This window comes from Takifugu rubripes, chromosome 18 (assembly GCF_901000725.2).
Source record: "Takifugu rubripes chromosome 18, fTakRub1.2, whole genome shotgun sequence".
Classification (NCBI taxonomy): domain Eukaryota; kingdom Metazoa; phylum Chordata; class Actinopteri; order Tetraodontiformes; family Tetraodontidae; genus Takifugu; species Takifugu rubripes.
The window spans coordinates 750572-775227 of record NC_042302.1 but is presented as its reverse complement, the minus strand read 5'-3'; the positions used below and the strand labels follow the sequence as shown (position 1 = coordinate 775227).

The 24656-nt window shown below is 46.3% G+C and overlaps 1 long non-coding RNA gene across 1 annotated transcript; it reads left to right on the top strand.

Annotated features, from left to right (window-relative positions):
• The first annotated feature begins 590 nt into the window (after positions 1 to 590).
• LOC115246663 (uncharacterized) lies at positions 591 to 3862 on the top strand. The gene is made up of 6 exons (XR_003885757.1): positions 591 to 685; positions 1073 to 1161; positions 1219 to 1302; positions 3206 to 3316; positions 3574 to 3630; positions 3729 to 3862. It is a non-coding gene; the product is annotated as an uncharacterized lncRNA (long non-coding RNA).
• Positions 3863 to 24656: the final 20794 nt, after the last annotated feature.

The window sequence follows — 24656 nt, the reverse complement described above, 5'->3', positions numbered from 1 at the left end:
TCCAGCCTGTGTTTGTCACACCCAGAGAGGGAACACTTAAGCCAGAGACCGTGTTGCGGCACCTCCGCCTTCTTTTCTTTCTCTCAGCTCTAAATACAGAAGCAGAGGTGGGATTAGCTGCGGTCGTGTGTCCTGTTACTGTGGTGGTCCCAAGTGCCTGGGAGAGATGACGGAACACGTGCTGGGGCCCCTCGTCGCTCCACCTCTGGACCTGCCCCCTCCTCAGATGAATGCAACAGTGGGCTTCTTAGACAAAACAGTGGAGCCGTCACACAGCGGCTCATTCACCCAGGACCTGCAGTCACTCTCTTCTGTCTCTTCTTCCCACTTCTAAGTGGAAGAGGTGACTGACATGTATGTTCAAGCTCTCGTCTGTCTGCAGGCTGCTGCTCGGCTCTCCTACATCAAAGTGATGTTGTGTCCTTTTATTGAAAGTATGTGCTTGTCTCCATGGAGACATCATTAAAACCTGAAGGACAATGTGTCCGCCAAAGCCTGCTGAACGTATTCAGCAGGTAAGACAAGGCCGGCCTAATCTGGCTGGCCTAGGTCCAACAAAGACCAACCTTGAGTCAGAGTCTCATCACTGTGTCAGGACGAATATAACCCTCCCAGTCAGAGCTGGTTTTCATTCCAGTGCTCTCAGTGCAACTGATGGTCTGTCAGTGATGGTCACAGAACATGTGTGAGCAAGCTGATAACAGATGTTTTTATAGATGTTTCTGAAGTCCTAATCTTTAGTTATGGATCAGTTAACCTTAACTGTGGTGGTTTTGAAAGGTGTGCGCTCCTCTGGCTGTAGTTGTGGCTTTAACTCAGTCAGCAAATTTAAACTCAACATTAATTCAAGCTGCTTTTTTGGCACAGGCCTTATTTAAATTGGACTATTTTTTTTTATAAGAGTGGATCAATGTGTTGAGCCGAGTAAGTCCAACTGAAGACATACTTGCATATTTAAAAGTCTAGTAGCCATTTGTGACTTGTCATTAATGTACTATTCACTGTTTTTGGAGGCAATGTTTCACTGTAACATATTTTACAACCAGAGTTCGACCGTTATGCTTTTAACCAGGACAAGGAGACTAACCATTTGGTCTACAGCTGGGCCATGGTGACATGCTGAATGACTCAGGCTAACTGCTGCTGCAGCTAACAGGAAGTGTAAGTAGCCCAAACATGCAGCTAGTGTTGAAACCAATTTAAAGACCTCATGCTCAGGTTTGCAGGAAGCATCAGACTCACAGCAGCTGTAGGGGTCAAGTGGTCCAGGTCAGAGGTGGAGAGGTGAAGACTGAGTTTTAGGTAAGAGTTCAGAAGACATGCTGGTCTACTTGTGGTCCCCAGAGTTTCTAGGGGTAGAATGGGGGGCCGAGCATTTAGCTACCAGGCCCCCCTGCTATGGAACCAGCTCCCTGTCCAGGTACGGGAAGCTGACTCCATCTCTACTTTTAAGATTAGGCTTAAAACCTACCTCTTTGAAAAAGCTTGTCACTAATTCTGTAGTTCCAGTTACTATTATAGACAGACAAATTATCATACTAAGGGGGTCGATTAATCATTAGGTTAACATCTTAGCTATGCTGCTATAGGCCAAGGCTGCCGGGGTACGGAAATATGATCACCTGACAGGCCTCTGTCACCCCACTGGGTCATGGTTTCCTCTCCTCTCCTCTCCTCTCCTCTCCTCTCCTCTCCTCTCCTCTCCTCTCCTCTCCTCTCCTCTCCTCTCCTCTCCTCTCCTCTCTATTCGATCCTCTACCTGTCCTCCCCCCTCTCCTCTCTCTCTACCCAGCCAGCCATCAGCAGGAGGGTCCCCCGACATGAGCCTGGTCCTGCTCAAGGTTTCCTCCTGTTAAAGGGGAGTTTTTCCTTGCCACTGTTACTTGTCTGGGGTTAGGCCCTGGGATTCTGGAAAGCGCCTTGAAACAATTTTGATTGTAAAAGACGCTGTATAAACAAAGATTGATTGATTGATTGATTGATTGATTGATTGATTGATTGATTGGTTGATTGATTGATTGATTGATTGGTTGGTTGATTGAAGACAGATCCTTCCCCAGGTTTTCTTCATTACTGAGGTTGTTTTGTGGCGTGTTGAACCGTTGTTCCGTTACTGGAGATGACGTGTTCTCTATTTGTTGTCTCTGCCCAAACCCCCGCAGAATAAAATCCCTGAGTCATCAGCATACATGTTTATTATCAGGTGTTACGTGATAAAAAGGTGTCTGTAGGAGGGAGGGAGGGAGGTATGACTGATGCATCTTAACTGTTGTACTTGTGTCACGTCTGTGTACCATCCTGCTTCTGCATGCGTCACGTGAAGGAGACCCCCGCCTTGTCTTTCAAGCTTCAGTGACAGCTCCTCTTCCACCACCTCTCCCAGACCTCTTCGGAGGGTCTGTATTATGGAGTACACTTTTACGAGGATCCATTGGAGCTCAAGGTTGAAATAGTTGCGCCATTACCAAAACCACCCGTCCGTGGTCAATGCTGGTCGATTCACCCGAGTTGTCAACACTGTAAGAAGTGAATGTAAAGGAGTTAAAAAGCTAACATGCAGACCCACCCTTCAGCACCCCAAACCTGCCTGCTTCTGCTACTACCGCAAGGGGTCCTCCTGTTGAGCCTGGATCTAAAGGACCGCTCTGAACAATGAGCTCTTTGTCTCTTGACAACCTCACCTAAACCACTTGATCTCTGAAGTGACGGCATAAGTGAAGACATAGTGTTTAAAGAGTCCCATTAGCTGGGAAGGAAGTGGAGACTAACGGGCCTGAAGGGACATGATCCTGGCTGAAATGGGTCCTCGTTCACCTTCTGATGTTTCTAGATCAGAATCTCTTCTAGATATTTGTAAAGACTTGACTCACTCATGTTGTTAAGTTCACATTAATGTTTCGCTGGAGTCAAGAGACAACAGGTGCATGAGTCATGACTGACTCTTGGAATTTAGCTCAAATGAGCTTGAATCCGTCTGTGAGAGAAATGAAAGGAAGTGGGAACAAACTGACTCTGTTTGAAATTGGTGTTAAAAAGGGTCTCTTATCTGATCACAAGCTTCGTTCATATACTGAGAGCAAAGCTTCCAGTTTAATGCTTTGGAAGGATGAAAATTATGCTGTACCGGATTAGGTTGTTGTGGATGAAATTTCTTATCTGAATTATGGAAAAAGCCGTCGCTGTTCATTTCTTCTCTGTCCATCAGCATAGGAGGAACTTCGGGGTGCCCAAATCCAGTCCTCGGGGGCCACAGTGGAGTCAGGTCTTCTGTCCTACCAGGCAGAAAACACTTCCTTCAAGGAACCGGAGATCCCAGGTGAAAGCGATGTCTACCTGGTGGGATAGGAAAACTGGGCACCTCCGGTATACCTCTGGAATACCAGAGGGTGGAGTTTTCCACTTCCAGTGTGGCAGGCGTCCTTTGTTTGTTAACGACTGGTGGTTACTAAGAAAAGCGCACGTCACAGAGCCTCTACCTGCATGCTCACCTGCTGTGTCAACAGCGTCTCAGAGCTCTGACATTTTTACTTTGCTGGTTTCTGGGAATGTGAACAGCTAATTCTGTCTTCACAGAAAGCAGGAGGTCATCAGCTGCTTGGATATAAACAGAACACACCTGTCTCTTTACCTGTGAGGGATGGGAAACGTCCCAACTTGATATCCACCTCCTGGTCTCCTCCCAGTTTTCCCCAATTATGACACACCATCCTCTCCTTTTCTTCCTGCAGATAGGAGGCTGGTGCGGTCATTGTGAAAGCTGAGCCGCTTGTTCACCAGTTAGTGCAGTGCACTTTGATTCTCAAGGACCTGTTTGTACAGGTGTCCCTGCTATAAGGAGCCTCTGGAGTCTGGTATACCACCCTCCATCCCAAGTGATCAGTCTGTCATGTGCAGCAGGCAGAAATATGAGCTGGCAAACTGTTAGCCTTTATGTGAGGGTAACCACATGGACTCCTGAAGCTACAGCCTGCCTCAGATAAAATCAAAGTTCTCACACTATGCCTAAAACACGTGAGGAACATGTTCTCTACTGATAAAGCCTTGCTGAGTGGCATTAAGCTGCCCCCAGGACTACTGGAAGGAACCTGGGTGTCTTCTCTCAGGATCTGTCTTCATACACTAATAATCATGTCTCAAGGTCCACCTTTAATCACCTGCACAGTGTCGCTACAATTAGTAACGTCCTGTCCCAAAGTGAAGCCGAAGAAGTCATTAAAGTCTCTCCAGCTGAACCAGAATGCAGCTGCTTGTGTGCTGACTAGAACCAGGAACAGAGACCACATTAGTCCAGTGTAGCTTCCTAGATTTTATAATAATCATTCAATCAATCAATCAATCAATCAATCAATCAATCAATCAATCAATCAATCAATCTTTATATAGCGTCTGTTACAATCAAAATTGTTTCTTGGCGCTTTACAGAATCCCAGGGCCTAACCCCCAACAAGCAACAGTGGCAAAGAAAAACTCCCCTTTAACAGGAAGAAACTTTGAGCAGGACCAGGCTCATGTAGGGGGACCCTCCTGCTGATGGCCGGCTGGGTAGACAGAGAATGGAAGGGGGAGAAGGACAGGTAGAGGAGAGAATAGGCAGAGATCATAGAAATACATTAATTAAATTATTTATAATAAACTGCCGGTGGGTCAGTTGAGTGGGTCAGTGGGGTCGGAGGTCAGTAGGTCAGGATACAACTATGAAGGTGGCAATACCTGTAGATGAATAGAAGGGGGGGGGGGGCAGAAAAACTACACAAGAAATAACATCACAATCTACTCCTCACACAGGCTGTCCATGGTGAATTCTTTGAGGTTTGACGAGTTGTTTGTCTCACAAAGCCCTCTGAGGCATTTTGGCCTCTAAATTTGATTGATTGGTTGATTTTGAGTGAGGATCACCACTCTGAATGTTGAGCAAAGATGACCACCTCTGAGGAAATCAAGAACTTCCTGGATGAAACACAGTTTCATTAACACAGACAAATGTAGGAAAACCGGTCAGTTAAATGGGGATTCACCTTCAACTCCGCTCCACAGCGGCTCTTTGCATACCTGCAATGGAGCATTAGCAACATGGAGAAATTTCATATGGCACAAAACCAGTTTATGGGGAGAAACACGCCTGCTAGTGAGCTCATGTCTCACTCAACAACACGTCTATTGTCCCGTCTGTCTTGCCTCAAGTTCTGATTTTCATCAGTGATAAAGGGCTTGTTGTTGTAACGTGGTAGGAGGCTGAAGACCAAACAAAAGATAGAGCAGATAAAATAAAAGAGCACTCAGTGGGCAGATAATGGGAGTCCAAGCTGAAGGCCACATTAGCAGTCATGAGGGGCCTTAAATGAAAAACCTGAGGGTCCTTCCTCACAGTCAGGAAGAATACATGGCCCCTTGTCTTCTGTGACATCACCAGAAATGAAACAATGTCCGCAAGCTTTGATTCTGGTCCTCTTTGCCTCCACTTGTTCTTATTTTAAACAAGTTTTCAGCTGTCAGAAATGCAACATTGTGTAGCCAAGGCCTTAAGACTGGCCTTGTGACCCTGGTCGCTCGCTGGATCAATCACGTTGGGCAAGAATCCACTTGACAATTAAAGTGAATGCACATGAAGAAGAGACAAAAGCTGCACCAGAGACGAACACAGAGCTGTTGCGTCAGGCTCAGACCTTTGGGGGAGTTAGACCTCCATCCTGCAGTGACCTGGATCAGTGAAATCTGAGCTTTGCTGCCACAGTGCAGGTTGCTGTGTGTAACGTGAAGCAGAGTTGACCCGCGACTCCAACATTGAGCCTGTTCACGGTCGACATCTCGCAACAGCTGTTGAAGGCATTACTGTCCCGCAGACAAAACAAGGCAGAACAGGAAGCTGTGATTAAAGCACTTCCTGTCTGAGTGCCTTGAGGGTTTTATTTCACCCATGAACCCCCACCAGTCAAGAAAATTTACTGCTGAAACTGGAGGAGCGTTGCTGCTGCAGAGCGGAGCTCGTCAGCTCTGGGAGAGTAGAAAAGTGACTCAGAGGAGAGGAAAGAGTGTGAGTGTGTGGGGGGAAGGGTGAGAGAGAGAGAGTCAGTGCAGCTAATGTACTTGCATACAGGTTGTATTTCTATTCTCTCCTGTTTCTGTCTGTATTCTAACCCTAACCCAACAGCAGGATCCCCCCCACCATATGAGCCTGGTCCTGCTCAAGGTTTCGTCCCGCCACTGTTACATGTTGGGGCTTGGGCCCTTGGTTTCTCTGAAGCTCCTAGAGGCTCTTTTTGATTGTAACAGACACTGTACAAATGAGGATAAATTGATTTTATCAGAAGCAAAAGCAGGAACCCAGGTGGACTCGTCTGCAGCCCTGAATCATCCTCCTCTTTTGAAGTCCCATGTTGGACAGGCTAACAGAGACACTCTCCTCTCAGCATCTGCACCAAAGCATGAGAATGGGCTTCACAACAAAACAGAAATGAACAAATTCCAAACATTCTGTCTCTGGTTACGGAGCTAAAAACCATCTTGTGAGCTTCCAGACTCAGGAGAGATCCTCAGAAATCCAGACGGCTTCAGTCTGAGCCTCTCTTTGAAGCAGAGGGGACCCCCCGTCTTTACTTTGGAGCTGTTCTGAGAGTCAAACTCTCCTCAAATCAGCTGCAGATGACACAGATGGAGTGTTACCGAACGCTGAATAACCACCAACCATGACCTGTTACAAGATGAAGCTGTTGAAGCTTCTTTAGTCACTGTCATGCTATTTATTTCCACCTAATGCTGTAAAGCACACTCTGGATTGGTGATTCTGTGGGTACCCAACCAGCCAGAGCATAAAAGAAACAATGCCTGGCAGTTCTTCTCACCGTGATATTAGCAGACAGGCAACACAGCTGTGGGTGAGACCTTCTCAGGGAACCACATCCTCAATAGGAGCCATATGAACTTTCACAGCAAAATCCTGTTCCTGGGCTTTGCCGTTCGCTGATTTCTGCCCTTTGGTGCCACATCAGAGCCAAAAAATAGTGCAGGGAGAGTGCTGGTTCTTTTATGTGCCCATTATCCTCAGATGCTGGTAGGACACAGGAGCATTGGACATTGTTTATATGTACTGGGAACTATCTTGGATTCTGGCCCTCACCTACCTCCAAGGACTCCACATCTGTGAATCCTTACGTCCGGTTGCAGTTGTGACGTGTTTGGGTGATGCCACCAGAACTTCACCTTTAAATAGCTGCTACACGCATCCACACTGTCACAGAGCATTATGCAAACAGAACACCCGCTTAGGACCCTAGATCCAGGTCCGCTGGTGCGTCACTGCAAACCATCATTCACAAGAAATGGTTTTGTTATTCTGTGTCACCAGGCAGGATGTGTTTTGTTATCTGAGCTGGTGTTAAGCTGTCTGCCACTTTAGAACTGACCCGCTGCTGTTTGCGTTAGCCGAGATAAAAACCAGCCCTCCAGGTGCCAGTCACCCAGTTCCAGCAGAACAAAGGAAAGTCTCCTCAACTGATGCAAGCCAGCCCCCATGGCCCAGAACGTGTTGCTGTGACCACAGCTGATTATCCACCACACGAAGATGGACCCACAGCAGGAACTTTGTCTGACCTCTACAACAAACCTCTTCGTCATGTGTATGCGGCGTCAGGGAAACCATGTCACGTCACCTGGCCGCAACCCCGCGAGCTGAATCTGTACGGGTAGAAAAGAAAACCCGGCCAGTCAGCCTGGGCGGTCGGCCAGACCCCGATCCTCCCATGCCTTTCCCCGCCCAAATCCCCTGGAACTGGTTCTTGTCTCGTCATCGATGAGAAACACAGTCAGACGCAGATTTGGTGCCTTTTAAATGGCCTCAACATTCAATTTGCTCACAACGGCTGATCTGAAAGATGAAGCACTTGAAGTCTGTCTGTGTTGGCAGCATAAGGCCGACTTCTTAACGCCAGGGCTCATACGAGGGTCATTCCTGTGTGTGTGTGTGTGTGTGTGTGTGTGATAGCTTTATGGAAGCTATCGTTGGTAAAAATAATAATCTGAATTATGCAGACTAATTTGAACTACTGTCCCCCCCAGGTGTAGCACTTTGAAACTCACCAGGACTCTGCAACTCTGTAAATCAGTGACCGTGATGATAACAGCGATAACTGCTGAGTGGGCGGGACTCTTTTACAGTACTCGAAATAGGACACATGTGTCACAGGAACAGGAAGGCTTAACTGAGTAAATACTCAATCAATCAATCAATTTTTATTTATGTAGCGTGTTTTACAATCAAAATTGTTTCTAGGCACTTTCCAGAATCCCAGGGCCTAACCCCAAACAAGCAACAGTGGCAAGGAAAAACTCCCTTTTAACAGGAAGAAACCTTGAGCAGGACCACGCTCATGTAGGGGGACCCTCCTGCTGATACTAAATACTTACAGCAGTGTGTGTGTGTGCAGTTCTGTGTGTGTGTGTGTGTGTGTTTATGCGTGTGTGTCTGTGGCCATCCAGACCAGCAGGACTCACCTCTGGTCAGAGGTCATTGGTTCCGCAGTCATAGGCCCAACAACATTTCTTTAGAATCACGTGCACAAACTTTGATTTGCTGATTGAGAGTGTTCTCAGCACAGGCGCCCCACATTCTACATGGAGCCCACATTCTGGAGCACCTCAAGCATCAGGGGACCCCTCATCAACACTGAAGAAGAGGTCGAATTTGATGAAAAATGACATCCCCACATTTAATTGAACAATCATATAGAAAGTCCCCTTTTCCCAAACACTCTTTCTCCAATGTGTGTCTGTGCACATGTATGTCTTTTTCACATGGGAACACACACTCACACACACTTAATCCCAACACTGCAGCCCCACAGATGGGTTGGATGATTTACCTGCGGTTCTACTGAAAGACAAAGGCTCTTTTGTGCTTAGCAACCCCCCCCCCCCCCCCCCCCCCCCACACACACACACACACACACACACCCCACACATGTGAGGAGTATCAACTGCATGCACATGTGTTTTTTTCTGTGGGCCGCTGAGGTAGCCACATGAATCAGGCCGGGGTCACGAGGGGGTCAGGTTTTTCAGACATTAAAGAATCTGGCTGTCTGGCAGAGACATCTGTGTACATTTACAAGAACACTTGTGAGCTGTGTGTGTGTCCATACCCATAAACTATGTACTTGGAAGCTCGCATGGATGTCCCAAATGTTTCCCCAAGTCTCATTCATGCACATCAAAATCAAACGTAGCTCTTTGCTGGGCTAACGTCGCTGACATGGCTGAGTTAACTCCACCTGATCGGGGACTACTTTTATATCTGTATCCCTACACGTGCTAAGCCCCTCCCCCTCCTCTAAACATCTGGTCAGTGATTGGCTGGAACATGGTCCGTTGTGTTTCGGTGGAAACTGTTTGTTTGACTTTTGCGACCCTGCCTCCACAGATGGGCCATTTTCACAAAATTCAGGGAGCAGCTAGAAGCTAGCAGCTAGCACATCATTTGGAGATCGATTTGACGAAAGTACAGAAGATGGTTAAGTCCGATCAGATCCCACTGTTTACTGTCCTCTTTCTTTTGGAGATGGCATTTGACCTGTTGTTGAGAGACTGAAGAGGACAAGTAGGGCTGCTCCTGAATGCCTCACAAAGTGCTATAAAGGCGCCACACCTGCCCTCTCAACCTGTGAGGTGACGCAGCTGCCGAGATGGAGCAGAGATTAACCTGCTGGGAACGCTTGGCTGCACGTCCGACACGTCCACATGTGTGGAAACACGTCCACCCTGCTGCTCACGCCCTGTCAACACTACCCTGTCAATGCTATCAATGCTGTATTCCTCGTCAGTTCCCTTATAAACATAAAATCATTGAGTACAACACTGTGTCCAAAACAGGGTTAGGGTTGGGGTGGGGGATGGGGTTCAGAGTTAGAGTTTGAGTTGGGGTTGGGGTTGGGATCAGGGTCAGTTTGAGGGTTAGATTTAGAGTTAGGTTTAGGATTGCGGTTCGGGTTGTTATTTGGGTTCAGGGTCATGATTGGGGTCAGGGTTAGGTTTAGGATTGCAGTTCGGGTTAGCATTAGAGTTCAGGAGTTAGGTTTTCAGAGACTTAATCTGAGCTGCATGTGACTCAGTGAAGTCCAGGTAATGCTGATTATGTCAGCCTCCTCCTCCTCCTACCCCCAGCAACACTCCAATGTGAAACAGCATGTCAGTGTTTAGATCAGATGAACGGTATGAATGAGCTCATGTAATCTCCTTCAGGCTAGGGGAGTCAGGCCGAGCTGCAGAGCACCGAGGGATGGCCACACCCAAACACTGATAGGGAAGGACAATACTTGATACCAGGACCAGCCTTGGCCTGTTGCCTGTTGCAGGACAGAAAAAAACCCTCCACACATCCCAGTTGGTTCCTGCCAGAGAGACTTTCAACACCATAGAGCAGGGGTCCCCAACCTTTTTTCTGTGAGGGCCACATAACTTTTCCCTTCTTTGATAAGGGGCCGGGGTCAGTTTGTAACAGAAAAAGTGTGAGGATTGCAAACGTAAACGAAAAAATTTATTGTTTTCAAGAAAGCACAATCAAATAACCCTTTCTGGATTGTTCACAGACCAAAAGTCAGGAAAGAAATAATAACACTAATAATGAAAAAAATAATAACCAAATAACCCTCTCTGGTTTCTTCACATAAAAAAAGTCCATGGAACCTAAACTTTCTGTTGTGCCGTGCACAATCTTAACAGGTCCAAGTTCAGCTTAGAGCAGAATCTCTTACTTAAATGATTCATATGAGCAGTCTCTAAAGTCTGACTTTATTATCAAATACAAATACAAATATATGAAAAAAATCAAAATCCTTTCTGGTATTGTTCAGGGGTGGAACAAATGTGGAGGCGGGCCGTATCCGGCCCACGGGCCGTAGTTTGGGGACCCCTGCCATAGAGTTTTAAACAAAAACTGAACATTTGATGAAAACCAAAAAATTGTTCCACACTTTTTTAAAATCTAAAAGTAATTTTTGGATATCAACAGTTGCTCAATATCTCATGTAATTTTTAGGTTGTATTAAAAGAAAACAACTCCTGTTGGGTAACTAGTCATCGAGCAGTTAGTGAAGCTTCAGACCTGTCTTAAAGACATAAAGTCTTGGATGTCTTCAAATTTCCACCTCCTTAACTCATGGTGTTTGGTCCTGAACCTCTCAGGGATAGATTAGATCACATGGTCACTCTAGATGGTATCTCACATCTAGTCTCTCTGTGAGGAATCGTGGAGTAACTTTTGATCAAAATCTCTCCTTCAACTCACACATTAAAATAGTCTTTAGAAGTGTCTTTGTTTACCTGAGGAACATCACAAAGATCAGGAAACTACTGACCCACCATGATGCTGAAAAATTAGTCCATGCATTTGTCACGTCCAGGCTGGACTATTGTAATTCTTTATTATCAGGGTGTCCAAACAACTCTTTAAGAAGCCTCCAGGTGATCCAAAATGCTGCTATTTTGCTATGCCCCTGCTATGGAACCAGCTCCCTGTCCAGGTACGGGAGGCTGACTCTATCGCTACTTTTAAGATCAGACTTAAAACCTACCTCTTTGAAAAAGCTCATAGTCACTAATTCTGTAGTCCCAATTACTATCATAGACAGACAAATTATCATAATTAGGGGGTCGTCTAATCATTAGGTTAACATCTTAGTTATTCACCTGACAGGTCTCTGTCACCCCACTGGGAAATGGTATCCTCTCCTCTCCTCTCCTCTCCTCTCCTCTCCTCTCCTCTCCTCTCCTCTCCTCTCCTCTCCTCTCCTCCTCATCAAGTAGACTAGTGACATTATTTCTTGTGTAGTTTTTCTGCCCCCCCTTCAATAACTGTATTCATCTACAGCTATTGCCGCCTTCAGAGCTGCATACTGACCTCCGACCTTGCTGACCCACTCAACTTGACTGTACCAGCAGCTTACTCGACTTAATATAATGTATTTCTGTATGTATTTTCTATGATCTATGCCTATTCTCTCCTCTCCTCTCCTCTCCTCTCCTCTCCTCTCCTCTCCTCTCCTCTCCTCTCCTCTCCTCTCCTCTCCTCTCCTCTCCTCTCCTACCTATCCTCTACCTGTCCTCCCCCCTTCTCCTCTCTCTCTACCCAGCTGGCCATCAGCAGGAGGGTCCCCTTACATGAGCCTGGTCCTGCTCAAGGTTTCTTCCTGTTAAAGGGGAGTTTTTCCTTGCCACTCTTGCTTGTTGGGGGATAGGCCCTGGGATTCTATATAGCGCCGAGAACAGACGCTATATAAATAAAGATCGATTGATTGATTGATCGATATCAGTCCCAAAGCAACTATGTCAGGCAACCAAAGACATTCTCTCCCTGTCAACCAGGTTTTGATGGTACACTGATAACAGAGGTTGTTTCCTGCCTCGTGCAACCAACTGCTGGAACGACTCTTTGACCTTGAGGTTGGAAGAACCATTGGAAGAACCATCTTCCCTACCACTGTAATTTATGATTATGGAACCCCCCCAGGATTTCCATGATGCCCTCTGATTAACAAAAATTCCCAAAGCTTTTCCTCTGTTCCCAAGATAGGTTGTGCATTCTTTTAATTTCTTGCTTCTATGTGGCATTTGTTTTGCGTGTATTGTAAAGACCAGCTATACTGCCATGTACAGATAAAGGGACAGAAAAGATGTAATCAACTTTCAAGAAAGGAGCCAGAAATGTGGGTGAGAGGGCAAACCTGCGAAACTGCTGTTAGCTTCATAGGCTAGAGGCCAAACAGGTTCCTTTAGATCAACAGGTTTTTGCTCAGCTCAAACACTCGTTATTCTATAGACACGCTCATGTTGGACTGAATTATTGGTGCTCATGATGGTTTTTCCTCCCGTGGACGAGATGAGGAAGCAGGAAACAGCGACACCTTTGATGTCTACGGGGCTGTTCACAGAAACATCGGATAACATGGCGTCAGCGAGTCGAGTCAGAGGCCAAACTAACACAGAGACACTTGAAGTGTCGCTAGTTAACAGCAGCAGCCAGGCAGCAGAGTTCATACAGTATTTACAATATTCATTTCTGTCACTGTGCCACCGGTGAAACAAACCCAAAATGCTAATCTGGATGGGACTAAAGGACAACACCAGCACGAGTCCCTGATTCACAGTTACAAGACAAAAGTGTTTTGTCTTCTTTTATCTGAGTTTGCGACCAGATTCGACCTGCAGTGTGTTCGTGTGGACTCGTCCAGCCTGTTGCGTGTGGCGCTCGAGACGTTGTCTCAGGTTTATCCATGAGTCAGAACAGGTCTGTTTCATCTGGCTGCAGGGGAACACCTGGGCTGACATCACTCCTGTTGGGATGGGAAGGCGCATTTGTGGTTTGGGGAGGTGCGGCGGTAATTACATAGATGTCCCTTCAAATTAGTTTTGCCAATATCAGGTTCTGATCTGATACTAAAACCCCCAAAATAAGACATCCTAAATTTTGCACAAGGTTTTTATGACTATTACTGTGACGGCTCTGTCGTGCCTCACTGTTGTCGGGGCTGGCTGGAAGAGCAATTCCCTGGCTGACCTGCAGGGGGAGTGCCAAGCGTTTCCAGTCGACCCAGCATGTTCACCTGCTCACCTGTGGCCCATCTGCTGGGATTGGCTGCCTGACGGGACCAGGTATAAAACCTGTCTGGAGAGCGTCGAGGAGGGCCCCTCTCGTCCTCTCTGGTGTGCTGCAGTGGAGTTCGTCAGATGAGCCCGGAGCTTGTCACGGCCGCAGGAGTTTGGAGTTTCCCTCTTTGTGACTATTTGGACTTTTCTGTTTTATATTCCACTGGGTTCTTTAATAAATGTTATGTTGGGTTGAAAATCCTCATCGTTGGTCTCCCCATTTGTATGTCATGGCTACCTTGAGCCAAGTATTCGTGACAATTACTGAAACAATGAACAAGTCCATGAGTCCCGACTGAGTCGTACATGTAGCACTACCTACTGGCGACAGTCACCTCTAGACACCCGTGTTCATTATATTGGAGGCCCAGCACACATGTAGCTATAGCGCTACACAGAGCCTTAATGATGCGCCTAGTGCTGGTCAACCGTAGATTTCTATAAATGCAAAAACGCATATGTTACATTTTTGACATACCGGATACTTTCCACTGGATTCTGATCAAGCGGGCGAAAGGGGATGGGGGGAGGGGTGGGGGTGGTTGTAGGGTATGGGGTGGGGGTCCAGGTTGTTTTTTAACTGCTGTAGACAGGAGCCAAGTACTCTGGAAATAAAACGTGGATTAGACGCCCCCTTTTGAAGCTGCATTTCTGAGTTATCCAGAGGAGTGCTGCTGCCGCTCAAGCCCCCCTGGATGCAGGGGAGGGTGCTGAAGGAGCCACTGCGATGAGGAACCACTTGTTATCCTCATGTTTATTCCCACACATGCTGTTGATGTCAGAAAGAGCTCTGTGTATATCCAGGATCAGCTCAGAAGCTGAACCATGTGTACGTGAAGCCGTCCAGGGGTTTGAAGCAAAGCGATGGAAATGACGGGAACTTCTACCAAGACTGCAGCTCTTCTGGTGTGATTAGATCAACACAAATGAAAGGTTGTAGTTGTCGGTTGTCGGTGACCTTCCCAGTTCTGGAATTTTGGTTTGCAACAAACTCCGATCGGGTGTGAAAGGCGTGTTGAGAAAGGCTCCAAAAAGATGGTGCTGCTTGCTCATTCACTGTGTGGCCTCATCTGTGCCATCATAAATCTAATCTTTTTCAGGATCCTAAACCTGCTCTTGATGCGCAACATGGACTTCTATAGGCCTTCATAATAAACCAGTTTGGCAAGAGGAATTACAAATGACTCATTTAGTCTTGCTTTTGTCTTGGCCAAGCTAATGGCTGGAACACACAATCCCGGCGGTTTCTGTCCATCAGGCAGCACAAAAGTTTCAAACGAGGCTCAGAAACATCACACAGATGTGGGGAAAGACCAGAGGATCTAAATGTAATCAAGAGTGGGACACGAGGGACAAAGAGCAAATGCTACTTGCTACTTTTCATTGAATACTGGACTTCCCCCTTTGCTGCCTGTAACGTAAGGGGCCTGTCTTGGACCATGTAGACAACACAGCCAGACATGAAGCCACCCAAGCAGCAGCAGCCACAGCCTTTAAGAGTCCAGACTGGAGCTTGATCCAAGATTATATTTGTGTAAACAGAGCTGGGGAAGACGGACGAGCACTTTTGAGTCCTTTGCAGCGTGTAACATTGAAGCTCACGTGAAACCGCTTTTCAGTGATGTCAAACTCAGAACTTCTCCTCCACCTTCAGCCATGTTCTGCAGGTCCGGCAGTTCACTACAACCCATGACACTAACCAAAGACTGGTTTAATTTTTCCTCACCACCTCTGTCCTAGATGCTTGCTCCCCTAACCAAGAGACAGACATCTCTTCCACCAGTGGTCCATTTCCATCATGTCCTTCTTTCTTTACCTCTGTCAGCTGATTGGGTTTCAGAAATGTTAGCGCATCAGCTACTTTGCACAAGGATAAACAGAGCACAGCCAAAAGGAAGTGAGGTCATCCTTCGCTCTGCTGAAGCAGGCACAGTTCAGATGTAATAACCAAACTTCTTGTTTGGCCCTGGGGCTTTTATTCTGTAGTGAAGTAGACTTCTGGTGTTCATAGTCTGTCCCTGGCTGATAATGTTTGTGTTGGACATCTTTGCTGCATTGTTAAGCTAACAGCGCTAAATGTGCAGCCTGTTTTCTTGAGAAAGCTGTTTTTTCTTTTAAAGCTCCCGTTTGTTTGTATGAGGTTTTCTTTTCTCTTTGGTTGAACACTGTGGCCCCCCCTATTGGAACCAGCAGCCCGTTTGTCCCCCACCAGTAAAAATTCAGGAGATCCAGTTCTAAAGACTGTGAGGCACAAGCGCAGTCTCTAAAGGAGGCGTCCCTGCTTTGGTGTCATGTATGAATCTTCTGGACATCTGTCAGGACCCAGAAATCATTTTAAGCTGTGTGGCCCCAACCTTAGCTGAGAGCGCTGACACAAGTGCGTCGGTTCTGAAAGTAGATCAGTGCAGAGCTTTAGGAAACGCTCATTCAGCGTTCCTCCCTAAGCCACTCTAAAAGCCCCCCTATGCCCCTAATGCCAAAAGAACAGTCCAACCTTTATATTGGCCACAGTCACACACTCTGCTGAGTCATGTGACCCTGAAGGCTGGATGGCTGGAGGGCTTTTAAAGGTGGTCTGCTCTTTCAGAGGGGAAGGTCCAGCCTCTCTCACACTCACAGGTCCTGCGAAGATCATGAGATGCCTCACAGTTTGGAAACAATCTTTGAGAGAAATGGACCTTAGATTGGGAAATGGTGCTGTGTTCAGATTTGTGTCGGCAGCCAGAGGGGCGTGGCTTCCTCCAGAACGCTGTGTTGATCTTAAGTGAATCAATCAATCGATCTTTATTTATCTGTTACAATCAGAATTGTTTCTGGCGTTTTATACTGTAAAATCCCAGGGCCTGACCCCCAACAAACAACAGTTGCAAGGAAAAACTCCCCTTTAACAGGAAGAAACCTTGAGCAGGACCAGGCTCATGTAGGGGGTCCCTCCTGCTGATGGCCGGCTGGGTAGAGAGAGGAGAAGGGGGAGGACAGGTAGAGGAGAGAATAGATAGAATATAGAAATACATTATATGAACTAAAAAATGCTGTTGGTAGAGTCGGGTTGAGTGGGTCAGTGGGGTCGGATGGCAGTAAGTCAGCATACAGCTTATGAAGGCGGCGATACCTGTAGATGAATGCAGAGTGGGGGGGGGGGCAGAAAAACTACACAAGAAATAACATCACTGGTCTACTTGGAGAAAGAGAGAAGAACTGAAAACCCTAATTAAATTCAACTGGGCAACGTCAGGAGAGCAGAGGAGAGCAGAGGCGAGCAGAGGAGACCATGACCCAGTGGGGTGACAGAGGCCTGTCAGGTGATCATGTTTCTGGACCATGCAAGCCTCGGCCTATAGCAGCGTAACTAAGATGTTAACCTAATGATTAGACGACCCCCTAAGTATGATAATTTATCTGTCTATAATAGTAACTGGAACTACATAGTCATAATAAGCATTTTCAAAGAGGAAGGTTTTAAGTCTAATGTTAAAAGTAGAGATGGAGTCAGCCTCCCGTACCTGGACAGGGAGCTGGTTCCACAGCAGCGGGGCCTTGGCAGCTAAATACACGGCCCCCCATTCTACCTCTAGAGACTCTGGGGACCGCAAGTAGACTAGCATTCTGAGAGCGAAGCGGTCTATTTGGATGATAAGGTGTCATTAGTCACTAGCTCCTCCACGTAGGATGGAGCTAGGCCTCTGAGGACTTTGTAGGTCAGAATAAGAATTTTAGAAATTATTCCAAATTTAATGGGCAGCCAATGAAGAGACGCCAGTACAGGACTTATGTGATCTCTTTTGTCAATACCTGTCAGAACTGTGGCTGCTGCATTTTGGATCAGCTGGAGGCTTCTTAAAGAGTTGTTTGGACACCCTGATAATAAAGAATTACAATAGTCCAGCCTGGAAGTAACAAATGCTGGACAAACTTTTCAGCATCATGCCGCGTCAGTAGCTTCCTGATCTTTGCAATGTTTCTCAGGTGAAAAAAGGCACTTCTAGAGACTGTTTTAATGTGTGAGTTGAAGGAGTGATTTTGGTCAAAAATTACTCCTAGATTCCTCAGAGAGAGACTAGACGCTAAGGAGATACCATCTAGAGTGATAATGTGATCTAATCTATCCCTGAGAGGTTCAGGACCAAACATCATGACCTCAGTTTTTCCTGAGTTAAGGAGGAGGAAATTTGAAGACATGCAGGACTTTATGTCTTTAAGACAGGTCTGGAGCTTCACTAACTTCTCTGTCTCCTCTGGTTTCATGGATAGATATAGCTGAGTGTCATCAGCATAACAATGAAAATTTATTTCATGCTGCCGAATAATGTTTCCTAATGAAAGCATGTACAAGGTGAAAAGGATTGGTCCAAGTACAGAACCTTGTGGAACGCCATGGCTAACCCTACTGTATGAAGAGGGAACACCATGGACATGAGCAAACTGATATCCATCTGATAAATACGATCTAAATCAGTCTAGTGCTGTCCCTTTAATTCCAATCATATGTTCCAGTCTCTGTAACAGGATGCTGTGATCAACTGTATCAAAAGCAGCACTGAGGTCCAGCAGAACCAGCATAGAGACCAGTCCATCTGAAGCTATGAGAAGATCATTAGTAACTTTAAGAAGTGCTGTTTCTGTGCTGTGATGAGCTCTCAAGCCTGACTGAAACATCTCAAACAGGCTGTTCCTCTGCAGGTGCTCCAGTAACTGAGTCACCACCACCTTCTCAAGAATTTTAGAGATAAAAGGAAGGTTTGATATAGGCCTATAATTTGCTAATATGGGTGCTAGGGGTGCTTTGCTCATCCTCTCCTTCCTCACACTCCAAAGTTCAGGCCCAACACGATGGGATGTTAGATTTAGCTAAATGCTTCTGCGCACCGAGTACCCCAACCAAGAATGGCCACTACACTTCCAGATGTACAGGAACAGTTTGTTGGAGGACCTCTTCTGTCCCAACAGGGCACTGATGGGGAGTTTGGTGTGGAAGAGCATGGCTGACCAGCACAGAGCCAGTACAGAGGTAGCGCAGCTCCGTTGGGATGACCTGAATCAGAGTGCGAAACCAGACCTTCTCCTCCGGATTCACCCAATCAGGGTGCTGAGAAACATCAATAGTTCTCTTCTTCTCAGGTTCTTTACTGGAACTGGCTGAGATGCTGAGCTCAGCTGCTTCACACATTCCTGCTTTTCTTCCATTTGCTCTAATAATCCTGACGTAGCCCAGTTAGATTTAATTAGGGTTTTCAGTTCTTCTCTCTCTCTCTCTCTCTCTCTCTCTCTCTCTCTCTCTCTCTCTCTCTCACACACACACACACACACACACACACACAGTGGTTAGTACCAATGTGCCACAATAACCACTGAGAACTCGCTGTCTCTTCTGCTGTTGGACAATTTGGTTTCCATTTCTTTTTAAAGCCAGAGCTCTTTGTTCAGTCCCAGTGCTGGTTCCTCTCAGACACTCCACAGAGGTTCTGCCAAACCCCCCCGGCCTCACATGCTCAACAAGTATTTACTTCACTCAAAGCCTTTGGGCGAAACCCTGTCAAACAACATGATGAAGTGAATATTAGGGTTAATATTTCTGGCTCTCTCTGGCTCTTTAAATGCAGCCAGATTGGCTGAGTGACTATAAACACTGCTGTTAACTTGCTGTTGTCCCACCTTTTAAACAGATTCATCTGCATTGTTGCGTTCAACAAAGTTTAACACGGATGATGCATGATGGGCATTCCGTCTCTGGGGAATTCAGGAAGAGGAGGTGTTTTTTCCCAGATTGACCAGATAGATACCAGTTTGCTATCAGATAGATACTAGTTTGCTCATGTCAATGGCGTTCCCTTAGGAAACATTATTCGGCAGCATAGGATAAATTTTCATTGTTATGCTGATGACACTCAGCTCTATTTATCCATGAAACCAGAGAAGACAGAGCAGTTAGTTAAGCTTCAGACCTGTCTTAAAGACATAAAGTCCTGGATGTCTTCAAATTTCCTCCTCCTTAACTTAAGGAAAAACTGAGGTCATGGTGTTTGGTCCTGAACCTCTTAGGGATAGATTAGATCACATGATCACTCTAGATCAGGGGTGCCCACACTTTTTCAGCATGCAAGCTACTTTTCAAATGACAAAGTCAAGAAGATCTACCTACTATAAATTTGCAAAAAATTTGGTTTTCTTTGTTACGTTCGAGGCGCCTGCCATAACACGGTGAATGCAGCGTTTTGGATGCTGGGCAGCGTATTTTTAGCCTTAATGGGAGCAGCAGACCAGTTGACGCTGCACAGCCAACTGAAAGCTGCATTATGACTCGAGCCCATAGGTCCAGCAGGAGAGGAGAAACAGGGCCCTGAGACGGTCTAGACAGTGAGGGAGGCTCATCCCACAGTTCCCAGTGATGCTCACCGCCATGATAAATGTCCTGAAAACGCAAAAACCTGCCTGACAGTAAACACATGTCGTCCATACATTCGGCACCACAATAGCACATTTGTGTGGTTAGCTCAGAGGTTATGGTGAAATGTGCTCACGTCTGACATGACTCTGAAAGGCCCCCTTTGTTCCGAGCACCTCACACCTCGTTCCGCTGGTGTTTCTAACTGCTTTTCCTGCAGCGCGTCTGTGACGTAAGAAGGGAAATTAAACTGTCTGGACAGCACAGATGTGGAGTCTGGCTTCATTTGCACGCCAGCCTTTTCTGACACTAAGCGAAAGTTTTGGAGTCCCACAGCTGAGTTATTAACGCCTATGGAGCTTCACAAGACAGCTACCTTGGTCCTTTGCTATTCTGCACTTGGTGGCATCATTAGAAAGTCAAATGTATGTTTCCATCGTTACGCAGACAACAGTCAAACCACAGCGATAAATCCCATCACTAATCAGCTCCTTGTACAGAGCAGCTAGTTCAGCAACCTCTTAGCTTAACAAAGATAACACAAAAACCCGTTATTTGGTTCTGAAACACATAGATCCTGTCCGCGTTCTTGCTCCCATGATTACATCTGAAGCCACAACTTTGGGCTTTAAAGTGGATCCAGACCTTAGTTTGAGTCCCAGATTCATGTGGTGACACAGGCATCATTAGATGGCATATTGCTAAAGTGAGATCATTTAATATAAATATAAAACACAGGGATGTGCCTTTATCTCAGGCTCCAAAGAAAACCACTGATGTCCCCAAACTCTTCTACTCATCTATTAACCAGAACCAGGAAGTGCGAGCTGACTGTTCCAGTCTTAGCTACCCTTCCCTGGCTCCCTGTCGCACATGTGTCAAACCCAGTCCTCGAGGGCCACGATCCTGCTGGGTTTTCTATCCTACCAGGCTGAAAATGCATTCAGTGGGATAGAAAACCCGGCAGGATCGTGACCCTTGACGACTGAGTTTGACAGGCTTGAATTTTAGAGGGACTATAAGCTCCACCTCCTTGCATACGGGCCTGCTCCATTGCCAACTTCTTGGTCAGCGTTCTACCCCAAAGGACCAAACGATGAGCTGCTGCTCATTTATCGGAGTTTCCCTACTGTCGGCCAGCACCTTTCTTATTTACAGTCCCCAACTTCTCAGGTCCAGAGTGCCTCCTCAGGCCAGTGAGATACTGGGAAATCCACCAGTCAGCCATCTGGTTTATTCCATCTATAATCTAATCTATGAAAATACTAAATCAGACAAAAGTAAAGGTGTCGAGCTGGCAAATCCAAAGCTTTAGGGCCAAGACACGCACACGCACATGCACACACACACAGACACACACACGCACACACACATACACACACACACACACACACACACACAGGTATTCAGAGCCATATATATGAATGCATATATATGAATATATATGCCAGTAATACTAATAATAAATTTGCACAGGAGGAACTGCTGCACAACACAGGAGCTGATGGCTGAAATCCTAAATTTCTGATGTCAGAACACAGAAAAACCTCCAGCAGATGGAAAAGTTGGACCATTTAATGTCACGTTGGGCCAACTGCTGGCACACATTGTTTCCATAGCATGAATCAGATGAAAACTGATAATGAAGGTTGGTTTAAGTGCGTTCAGGGGTGCAAAATGTACTTTTGGAAAGCTTGGCAGCATCTGAGTCGGGCAGAGAGTTTACTGTGGAAATATGTCCTGCGTCTTCTCGCTGGATTTAGAGTCAGAGCTGAGGGAAAATCATCGCTTGGTTTATTGACCGGCAGTACTCCAGAGAGCTGGCAAATAACCCAGAGTTCTTTTACTTTCCACCATTGATCCGAAAGGCTTGTTCCATGTCCCACTGGCCTGCAAGGACAACCGTCTCAGTGGGGCTGGGTAGAGCAGAGCAGGTCGGCATCGAGAGGTTTTAGCTTTGCAAAAGTGATTTTATGATGTTTAGTATTTAGAAAGGAATAATATGTAATATAGGGAATAAGGGATTTTCGCTTTAATGACGGGTTTATGGAGGCCAGAGTGAAGTATGTGATCACTAGCGTTGTTCTTGGCTTGTGAACCTGCTGGTGATCTGGTAAAGTTACGCCCTGTTCACGGTACACGACTACCAGAGTAGCAGGAGCAACAGCAACGGCATCAGTCTTTTCTTCGTTCTTTTGGGGGTTTTTTGCATACATTGTCATTCCAAAATTATATTTTTACAGATATTTCCTCCTTCACACAACCGAACTAAAATAATAGCTAAATTAAAGCTCCTGTCACTGTAGCTATGGCAACGGAGCCAGCGTAGGGGTTGCTAACCAAGGTCAAGCAGGAACTGAATAAGTCAGCTGTCCGGCAGGTGGAAGAGAACAATGTCAGCTGGTGTTAGCATTTGGCTAATATTATTGTCGCTACGTAGAAGCTGTTCACTTGGACAAGCACGGCCACAATTTGATGGCATATTGCTTCATTCAGAACAGATTATATATGCTTCAGTAGAGTTTGCTATCCTCCTACATGTCATACTTTCCATAAATGATGATGGAATGATGCTAATGATTTGTCACTCTAGCTAGCAGTTTCACCCAATATCTCTCTACCTACCTTGATACTTGTGGAGAAATTCCACATCACTAAACTTGTAACCTTTATATAAATTGTTGCCGTTTGTGTTGGAATGTTCTCCCACACGTTTTACACCATCTGAATAAGCAAACTTTGGTAGAACATTTAAGTTTTTTCAGTCGACTCTCTGGTATCATTTCCTTTGATGTGTTTTGACAGGAAGTCACATTACAGATCATCTTGTTACTTCTAGTTGGTGTGGAAAAGGCTGTTTACCTGCCAGACACGTCCATTCGGGCTACACTTGTTGTGACATCATCATCAACATCTATTCAAGTTTGCTAGCACTGCTGCTAGTGCTGTAGCTTCCTGACATAAATGTGTTAAGGGTTAGTGTTGTGTTACTTGCTCTTTGAAACTTTGTCCCAGAGCTCCTGAAAGAACCCACCTGTCTCCAACACCTTCATTCAGGCAACAGATATGCAGATATGTTGGCTTGGAAACAGGTTCTCAGGTTAGGTGAAGCTAACCCCTGAAGCTGGTGGGGCTAAAACCAAGAATCAAGAGCATCTTCATATTCCTTCCGATGGATTTTTACAGTTGATTCAAAGTATTAAATATTATGTCACAGGAATCCACCATCACCCTCTTTCTTCACTCTCCTGCTGACCCACAGTCAGCATGTTTATGTGCGCGTTGTCGGAAAACCGCCCCCCCCCCCACCTCAGCATTCCAGTTCTCTCCCTCTCTCTCTTGGATGTTGTTGACATTTGAGACAATTGCTCTAGCAGACGTTCGGCCTGACGATGCAAAGAATCCAGACATTACCCAACATCCTGAGAGGGTCCATGCTGGTCATTTACCGGCATGTGTGATGGGCGGACTGCGCTGCGGTTTAACACACATGTGAGCGACACATCAGAGGACAGGTCCTTCACACTCATCCAACATCTGTCTGTCAGTCTGAACCTGAGACAACAGGTGAGTGTTGACTGATGTGTGCAAAAGGAGATTCGCCAAAAGTAAAACAAGAAACACTTCTTGAGTGTTGGAACTGAGCCTAAACAGAACTGGTCTAAACTTCCAAGTGGGGAAACAAGAGATTCAACGATCGTCTGTCTCTGTTGTGGCTTCACATTTTCATGGAGGGAAATGTCATCTCGGACTAGAGCAGGTGAGGAGTCCCATGATATCCCCCCTCCAGTAAGGGGGTCGCTCTATATTATCCTCAAGATATTAAAAGGAAGCTTTTCATTTGTTCAGCAGATCGGTTCATTTGACATTAGACCGATGTAGACGGTACAGGAGAACTCTTGTGGCCGTAGTTCTAGCTGGGTATTATTAGTGGTAGTAATGCAACATGGTTGGTTCTTCTTGAAGCTCTTGAGAATTATTTGCTGACAATTCGATATACTCTTACTCGTTCACTCTATTTGCATTTTACAACTTCATTCTGGAAGTTGTAATAGGTGACCGGGTCTGCCGTCCTTCACTGATATAATATTATACGCTCCGCTCTCAGAATGCTGGTCTACTTGTGGTCCCAGAGTCTCTAGAGGTAGAATGGGGGGCCAAGCATTTAGCTACCAAGGCCCCCTGCTGTGGAACCAGCTCCCTGTCCAGGTACTGGAGGCTGACTCCATCTCTACTTTTAAGACTCTGTCCTCTGGCCTCTGTCACCCCACTGAGTCATGGTCTCCTCCCATCTCTCCTCACAATACCTGCTGCCCTTTCACCTCCACCCTCCCAACACAGCCCACAGACACCAGTGGCCCTATAACCGGCTTAGGGACCGGGCCGGTGGTGCCAGCGCCCAGGAATCCTCACCCTCCTCTCATCCGTTGCTGTTGTTTTCACAGCCTTGGAAAGTGTGAGTGAGCACTTCCTGTGGAAAGTGTTGTGTTTTCAGCAGTCATGAGGCCTCTGCAGCAGCGCTGGGGCAGTAGTATGCCTGATCTGCATTTAACTCTCCTTGGGGGGGTTCAAGAGACACGATCGGGGGGCTATCAGTAGGTCAGGGCCTCACCAGATGAGGGTCAAAGGTCATAGTTGTGTG